At 39.2% G+C, this 9,007-nt stretch overlaps 1 non-coding gene across 1 annotated transcript; it reads right to left on the reverse strand.

Moving 5' to 3' along the window:
- Positions 1–1,218: 1,218 nt before the first annotated feature.
- TRNAE-UUC (transfer RNA glutamic acid (anticodon UUC)) lies at positions 1,219–1,290 on the reverse strand. The gene has a single exon. It is a non-coding gene; the product is annotated as a tRNA-Glu (tRNA).
- Positions 1,291–9,007: the final 7,717 nt, after the last annotated feature.

Consider the following 9,007-nt stretch of genomic DNA (forward strand, 5'->3'; position numbering starts at 1 on the left):
TATTTTTGTCATTTGACACTTGCAGCTTCCCTTTTGCTGAGTGGTTCTGGGTTAGAGTTTCCTAGCATGAGAAGTGGTGAGGTATGGATGGTGGAGGAAGAGTGAATATTATCCTTGGCTGGTCATGACAGCTAGCTCTGTGGGGCAACTTCCCTGTGAAGTCCAGCTTCTCAGCTTCTCCAGGCCTGACACCAAAGTTGTTAGTGACTGTTGTGCCCATTTTCTGGTGGCAGTTCCTCAGACCTTCAACTCTTCAACATTTAAGCAAGCCCAAATTCCTATATTACAACTTGTTATTCCCTTAATTTTTTGTAGTGGCTCTGTTTTCTCAACCAAGCCAGATTGAAGCATTGGATACTATATGTTTTCTATGTAGAAGTTGTTGAAATAAATTTCTGGGCCCAAGATGGAGCCTTCCGTGCCTGGGGTGCTGCATCAACAAACGGAAACTTAGATAACCTTTGAGTCCCTGTAAAGGCTCCCCTTGATCAGAAACACAGTATAGTCACACTCCACATAACAATGTTTTTCTGTCAGTGACAGACCACATATATATGGTGGTGCCATAAGATTATTGCCATAGAGCCTAGGTGTGTAGTAGGCTATACCATTTAGGTTTGTGTAGTACATTCTGTGATGTTTCCACAACAACGAAATCACCTAATGACTCATCTCTCAGAACACAGAGCAGTCATTAAGTGCTATCTCTCTATTCTAGGGCCAGAAACACTTAGTGGGGGCAGAAACCAGTGAACTGGGCAGAACATAAGAATGCATTTGTCTAAAAGAAATGGTAATTATATGAGGTGATGGAAGCATTAGCGAACACTACTGTGGTAATCATTTCACAACATACTTGTATCAAATCATCACGTTATACACCTTAAACTTACAGGAGGTTGTATGTCAATTATATCTCAATAAAGCTGTGAAAAAAAGAGAATTTCTTTGTCTAATAGAGTTTGACCACTAAATATAAATTAAGATAATTTATTGTGACATTTTAAATAATCTGTATGATGGGCAAAAGAACAATACTTATTACACAAGCAGGACTTTTCCACATTGCGAGTCACAGGGTGGTCTTCAGGCCTCAACATTTGCCCTAGGGAATTACAGCTTTCACCAATTAAATCTAATTTTCTTACTATTGCTAAGAAGGATCTAAATTTATCTGATGAATTTCTTCGCTTAGATTTTCCAAAAACATCTAATGTCTTCCCACACCGGGAGTCGAACCCGGGCCGCCTGGGTGAAAACCAGGAATCCTAACCGCTAGACCATGTGGGAGACGACAAAAGCGTCTTGAAATGTAAGTCATTTGAATCCTTCGGGTCTACTTCCGCCTTTCATGCTCAGCCCCGCCTCCCGACCCGGCCAGCTTTTTGCGGCTGCGCGGCTTTTCGGCACCCAGCATTGCAGTCAGCGCTGTGCTCCTCCAGCTGCGGGCTGCGGCGCGTTCCCGGGTCAACGTTGGACCACGCGACCCGCAGCCTCTCCCGGGAGCCACACGGCCGGTCTCGGAGGCCGCTTCTGGGCCTATGTGTCCAAAAATCTCTGTTAAAAGATTCCGTGGTGAGATCTGAGAGAAGAATGGTTTGACGGCTCAGAGCAAGTTATGAGCTGGGCTCCCCAGGTCCCTGTGCACCGGTCTGACGCTGAGGGTAACCTTTATTAGACTAGATTTTCCAATCGTCATGTTTTAGGTCATAGGACACTTTGAGTTTTTGCATTTAGAAGGCTGAATGAACCCCTGAGTAGCCCATAGAGAATATTTTGGGGCAAAGGGCCTTCATAGACGACTGTCATCAAGAACTTGTTTAGGGATGACCTTACGTTATTAAAACAAAAGCGAAACACCAAAAATAGTAAAGGAAAAGTCCACACCTTGCAGTAGGTTAACAGTTCATATTTTGGAAAAGAAAAAGTAAAAAACAAGCCACAGACTGAGAGGTAAACCTGCACAACCTGTGTAAAAGATTGGTATCTAATTATAATGAAACGAACACTTCACTATAAAAGAGAGACCTTGTTGTGAACAGGCCATTAGAGAGGAGCTCAGTGGCTAAAAAGCATTTGAAAAAAATATCAACCTCAGTGACTCCCAGTTGGCTAAAAAGCAAAAGTGAGAATTTTTTGGCTAAAAAGCCGAAGTGTGAAAATGTCAAGTGTTAGCAAGTGTGTGGGAAAAAGGAAACTTAGAAACTCCTAAACCTTGATCGGGGAGGCAGGTTGTCAGGATCTCCTAAAGGTGCCTATGAGCAAGCAATTGTTTTTTTTTTTAATGTTCGTAAAACCGGTATGGTTCTAGAATTGCCTCTCACGCACTGGATGCGAAGAAATGCTGATCTGAAAGTAACAGACACACCATGAGGCAGGCTAACATTACCGCGACTGAGGGCCAGGATCACCCTAGGCAAAAATCAAAGAGTGGAGGGATTAAGAGATTCTTAATCTCTAAGAATTTCTAATGTCTGTACTATAAAAAAATAAAAACTCAAGAATTTGAAACATTTGTGGGGTGAAAGGCGCCATAAATAATGTCAACAGGCAAGCCACAGACTGGAAGAAAATATTTGAAATACGTTTGGTAGGAAAAAGTGACTGTCCTTACCATATAGCTGAACCTAAGCACCTCGAAAAATCTCACAGGGAAAGGGGCCAAAGATATGACTAGGGGATCTAGAGGTGAGGAGTTCTGATAAGTCAATAAATTCAAGGGGTAGGGGAGCTCAGCCTCACTTGTAACCATAGTGACACAGTTTAAAACAATGCTAAAATATCCAGGGGAGGAAGTGAGGACACAAACTCAGACAACAGAAATGGACACAGCCTTTTAGGGCTTGTTAGTACTACCCTGAGTAATGCATTAGGTTCTTGAAATTATAAGAGCAAGCGCTATGGAAAAGAATTTTCTAGTGGATGATTAAGTGCCTCAGACACTGGTTGTTTTATTGTTTTTGTTTTTTGGTAAAAAGTGAAGTCCAATAGGCAAGCTTGAATATTTTGCTTTGCTTTACGGAGCAGTGCACCAGGATCCTTATCTTCTGTTTGGTAGTATTAACTGAAGCAATTAAAAAAAAATTAGGAATTAATGTCTCACATGTCTTTTATTGTGTATTTGATGTATTTTAATAAATTAGAATTTAGAGTTGAAACTTTTAGATCTGAAAGATAGCCTTGGGGATTTTCACTGCCAGAATCTCAAAAATATCCAGGAGATTAAAATGATTTGCCCAAACTCACCCAACTAATACACTTAGTGAAATCTTTCTAGGAGATCTTCTTGTATTGATCCCATGATGAGGATAAGATTGGAATATGCTGAAATGAATAAGAAACTCGAAAGCAGTTTCTCCAGAAAGGAATAGAAAATTCCAATGACAACATACATGCTAAATAAAAAGTTATTAAATTCCAATGTCTTTCTATGAGTTGTAATTTGGGTGGCATAATCTACTGGTAATAAATTGTTTATTAACTCAGGTAACTTGATGGTTAAAATAGAACACTACAGATAGCGAGTGTATGTATTCGTGCACATAAATGTCTCCTGTCTTTTGAAGGCAGATATTCCTGGCATGAATCCTAAATTTAAAAGCTGACTAGCTGTTAATTTCTGGAAATACTATTGAATCTCTTAATATGAGTTTCCCCATAGTAATATATAGCTCAGTGAGTCATTGTGAGGGCAAGTTCTTAGCATCCTGCCTGAATTGAAGGTGCTGCTTTTGTGCGTTGTCAGTGGTCGCTGTCACCCCCAGAGGCTCTAGCAGAAGGCTTTGACCTGGCCACCTTCACTCAGCTACCCAACAATGGATGGAATGGACCCACACTTCCTCCACTGATAGATTTTGTAGATGATGGCTTCTCCAGCTTGATTTTGGGTCTGATTGAGGAAGTTGCCCGCATTTCACCATTACACAGGCTGCCCGCGCCTCTGTGAAGAAAGCTGTGGTGACTTGCGTGAGTGCACACAGCCAATATTTGGCCGCACTAGAGGGAAGATTTCTCGTGTTCTCTCTCCATTTGGAAGCATGCTCTTTGTCTTCTCTGTTTTTTTGTTTTTGTTTTTTATTTTTTGCTAGAATCTGACAATGCTTCTTCTCTTTATTATTTATTTGGCAATTGTTTAAGGCCTTGAAGTTTTAATCATCTTTTGATATGTATATATGAAAAAATCTTAAGTAGAATGCAAGCACCCTGGGGTAAGACCATGTCTGAACTGTTTTTCTGCCCTATCGGTGCCAATTATGGGCTAGATGTGCAAGTTTTTAATTGATTTTCTTTTTTTCCTTTTCAATGATAGTAAGATTATGGAAATAATTTTTTGGCAAGTCAAAGTTTCTTAAGTCATGTTTCAAAAAAATGTGTCCATTTGGGAAGGGAGATTATGACGACCCTTAATCTTGCTCTAATGAACACATAAAACAAAACAAAAAAATTGGCCTTGCTTCCAGACAACATGTTTGGTTATTCTCTAAGCCAAACCAAACTTCTATTTAAAAAGTAATTGTTCGTTATATTGGGTTAACCACATGAAATTGCCGGTGACCCACTGGTTTTGATTACTACAATGGAAATTTGGTGTTTTAACACGATTCTTTCCCTAACTCTGAGCATCCGGATTCACCTATTACATTCATAAGAGAAACTATTAATAGAAAGCATGCTATTTAATTAAAATCTGAGTTTTTCCAACATCAACAGCAAGAAAAACTACACTTGCTTCCAGAATATAGATGCTTTGCTTTTAAAATAATAGTGCAAAGATGAAAGTGTAGTGGGTAATAATTATTCTAGAAGGGCTGTGGCCTTGGGGAAAAGAGCAGTCACAGAGTAATTGTTTAACAAATCTGTTCTGGATTTGTAAGAGCAGAGCTAAAATGTGATTCACAACTTCAGCTTTATTTAAGTTGATCAGAATTCCCATGTTATTAGGGGCAGAAAATATTCCTTTCCGTATATAAAAAGTATTTATGGATTCATCTTTAAAATGGAGACTTTTAAAATAAATTACATTTCAAAGCACATTAAAAAAAACAGTAATCATTTAGGAAAATTAGCAAGTCGCTAAAGAGATTGCAGAACCGTTAAAAAAGTTATGACGGAATAGTGAAGCTGCGCTTGATTCTAAGAGTGAAGTCAGCAGGAAGAAAGTCCAGGTTCAGAGTTTGCCCTGGTTCAATGGGAGCCTATTTGAGTCTGTGGGACTTAGAGTTTATACAAATGTTGGGATCCATTTAAAGGAAAGCAATATAAAATCACGAATACAAAATAGTGTGTGAAAGTGGATATTTATTTAGAAGAAGAAATCACAACAAATTAAATATTTAAAAATAAAAAATTACACATATAAAAAAATCTAGAAAAGAGTGTTTTTACATATTACCTATCTAAGGCCTCCTGCATGACTTTTTTTCCCCTGCCTCTTTTTGGCTGCACACTGTTTGATCAAGGGATGAAGGGATCGTCACATGACAGAGATTGTAATATTTCCTATGGAGAGAATAAAAAAATAATGCAGCCTTTATTTTAACATGGTTTTTGAAATTTGTCCTTTTGTTATTGATAGTTTAGGAAAGTTACCTTCAGTTTCATAACTCATTATTGGCAATGTAATTTAAATTTTTAGCATTGCTGTCAAATTAAGGAAACCTCTCTCAAGATTCTTTCATGTATGAACCATAAAATTTCTCGGTATTTCAAATGTTCTCTAGGTTGATGACACTATTCACCAGTTTTTGTTGCTGTCTGATTGCAGTGGCATCTTAGGAGGTTTCATTGTTGTTTCAGTCTCTGTTGATATCAGTATTTTGTGTCAAATCAGTGGGAAATTTAAGTAGTTTTCCAATGAATTTGTGTGATTTGCTTCTTTTCATTAACTGGATTATCAAATAATCCGAGAGCCTATTTATCACTTCCTTCTGAAAATTTTTTTTGTCTCATCAAAATTTATTTTAAAAATACTGATGAAAAACCAAACAATACTTCTTGATTTTCAACTTGTGGTCTTAAATCCTTGTGCTAATCATTGTACTACATGATCTTTTTTTTTTTAATTGCAGTAACATTGGATTATAACATTATATAGCTTTCGGATGTACATCATACTATATTTCGAATTCTGTGTAGATTACATCATGTTCACCACCCAAAAACTAATTATAGTCCATCCCCTCACATGTGAGCCTAATCACCCATTTTGCCCTCCCCCGCTTCCCCATGGTAACCCCCAATCCAATCTCCATTGCTGTGTGTTTGTTTGTTGCTGTTCTTATCTTCTGCTTATGAGTGAGATCATATGGTATTTGACTTTCTCCCTCTGACTTATTCCACTTAGCGTAATACCCTCAGGGTCTATCCATGTTGTCACAAATGGCCAGATTTCATCATTTCTTATGGCTGAGTAGTATTCCGTTATGTATATATACCAAACCTTCTTTATCCATTTGTCACCTGATGGGCACCTAGGTTGCTTCCAAGTCTTGACTATTGTGTATAATGCTGCAATGAACATAGGGGTGCATGTATCTTTATGCCTTTGTGTTTTCAAGTTCTTCAGATAAATACCCAGCAGTGGGATAGCTGGATCATATGATAGATCTATTCTTAATTTTCTGAGGATACTCCATACTGCTTTCCATAGTGGTGGCACCAGTTTTCACTCCCACCAGCAGTGTACAAGGGTTCCCTTCTCTCCGCATCCTCTCCAGCATTTGTTGTTTCCTGTCTTGTTAAGTATAGCCATTCTTACCAGAGTAAGGTGACACCATAGGCAGTACGCTTTTTGACGTTGGTCTTAGCAGCATATTTTCAAGTCCCATGTCTGATCAGGCAAGGGAACCAAAAGAAAAAAATGAACAAATGGGACTACATCAAACTAAAAAGCTTCTGCACAGCAAAGGAAACCATCAATAAAATGAAAAGACAACCTAACAATTGGGAGAAGATATTTGCAAACCATATATCAGGTAAGGGGTTAATATCCAAAATATATAAAGAACTCATATAGCTCAACAACAAAAAAGCCAACAACCCAATTAAAAAATGGGCAAAAGATATGAACAGAGATTTCTCCAAAGAAGGTATATGGATGGCCAACAGGCATATGAAAAGATGCTCAACATCATTAGCTATCAGGGAAACACAAATACTTTTGAAATTTATATCTTCCTCTTAATGAGATATGGCTTTGGTATGATTTATGTGCCATTTCATACCATGTGTCCAAGATTTGTCACATACCTCATGATGTGATCCATTGGGTTGGAATGCATAAAAGATGCAACTTAGCACGCAGATGGACATTCACAGCCTGTAGGATGGTTGTGAGTTTACAACTTAACAATCACAGGAATTCTTTTAAATTATATTCCATGTGATTTCTATCCAGAAAACTATTTGGGGTGTTTGAATGTTGTGTTGTCAAATATATTCCTAAGAGGAGACCTGTGATAATGACATCCTGTACTTAAAATTTTACATGTCTGGTGATTGGAAGAATTTTCCACAGGCTAGCTTCTGGCTCTGTACATGTCCATGCTGTTTTCCTTCCATTGCAGACATCTTCCAATGCTAGAGCCATAGGGAATATTCTTACCAAGATAACACCTCTAGCAGTTTGTGTCACAATGTTGGGTGATTAGCATGGTGAGCAGTGGAGGTATTCCTGAAAGTGGTTTTTACGTGGGATGGCTGGTAACACCTGACATGAAAGTGACTGTGAACCCCTAGATTTTGTCTCTTAAAGTCAAATTCAACGTATCCCTGACTGAGCCTTCCCTTAACCAGACCCGGAATTCTCACAGCCACCCAGTTCCACCCAAAGTGAGGGGAGCTGTGAAGGAGTAGAATTCTGGGGAGAAAGAAGCATCTAACTGATTGGGGTTAAAATACCTTATTTTGAACACTTTACAAAAACACGACTATAAGATGACACATCAGGGGCTACTCCCAGGGACTTGAAAGGGCCAGTGCAAAGTGAGGCTCCCTGAAGCTTCAGCTTTCCCGTTCACTTCAGGGAAAATTCACTCCTGGCTATAAGGAATAAACTGAAGGTCTCTGTCATCTTTCTCCCTCTGTCCCATCAACAATACCCCAGGCCAGGCATTCATTGGTCACTCCTGAACTACTGCAAAAGTTTCCTATCTTCTTTCTCTATACTTTGGGGTTGTCTCCTATCTAATATAATTACATTAGTACACTACCCAAAACCTTTCAATGTTTATTAATTATATAAGATCAAATCCCTTAGCAATACAGAGAGGTCATTAGCATCTGACTCATGCACTCATACAGCCTCCTTGAATATCACCTCATTATGGACGTTTTCCTGGAACCAAGCTCTGTCCCCATGGTGCCCTCCATCCACGCCAAATGGATGATTCCTTCCATTATGCCACCACGCTACTTTGTACACATCTTTGTAACTCATTTCTCACTCTATATTATGATTAATTCTAATTGTGTGCTTGTGTCTATTTCCTCCCCTCTCCCAAAACTTTAGTTCTGACAAAGCAAAATAAAACAGCCCCAGATATCAGGGAGCTGGCCTAGCACTCATAGCTAGGCCGTGTTGTTCTCCTTTTGGACAGAAGCAATCTCACAGAACACGAGATCACTCTGAGGCCACAGTAAAGTGAAACAAAGCAAGCCTTCTTCATCATTGTCTCTAAGCACAGACCAAAAAAGATCCCTGTGCCACCCACAAGATACCAAAAAACCCCCTCTCTTGGCTAAAATGAGTGACTGCACTTCCCGATCAATTACAACCTTTATCCTCTAGTCTGAGCTGCCCTCCCCCTAGAGAAGATGAATTGGGATACCCAATTATAGAATTGCCTCCACTTTCTATCAGCATCCCAAATAGAGCAAACTCCCACTTCCTCTGACCCTCTCTCAACTCACCCAACCAGAATCCAAATCATATGGCAGATTCTTTCTAATGGTCTCTTGTGGAGATGCTGTGGTTCCCTATGGTGCATGTTGTCTCTCGCTTCAAAGA

The sequence above is a fragment of the Equus przewalskii genome, chromosome 1, assembly GCF_037783145.1.
Source record: "Equus przewalskii isolate Varuska chromosome 1, EquPr2, whole genome shotgun sequence".
Taxonomy (NCBI): Eukaryota; Metazoa; Chordata; class Mammalia; order Perissodactyla; family Equidae; genus Equus; species Equus przewalskii.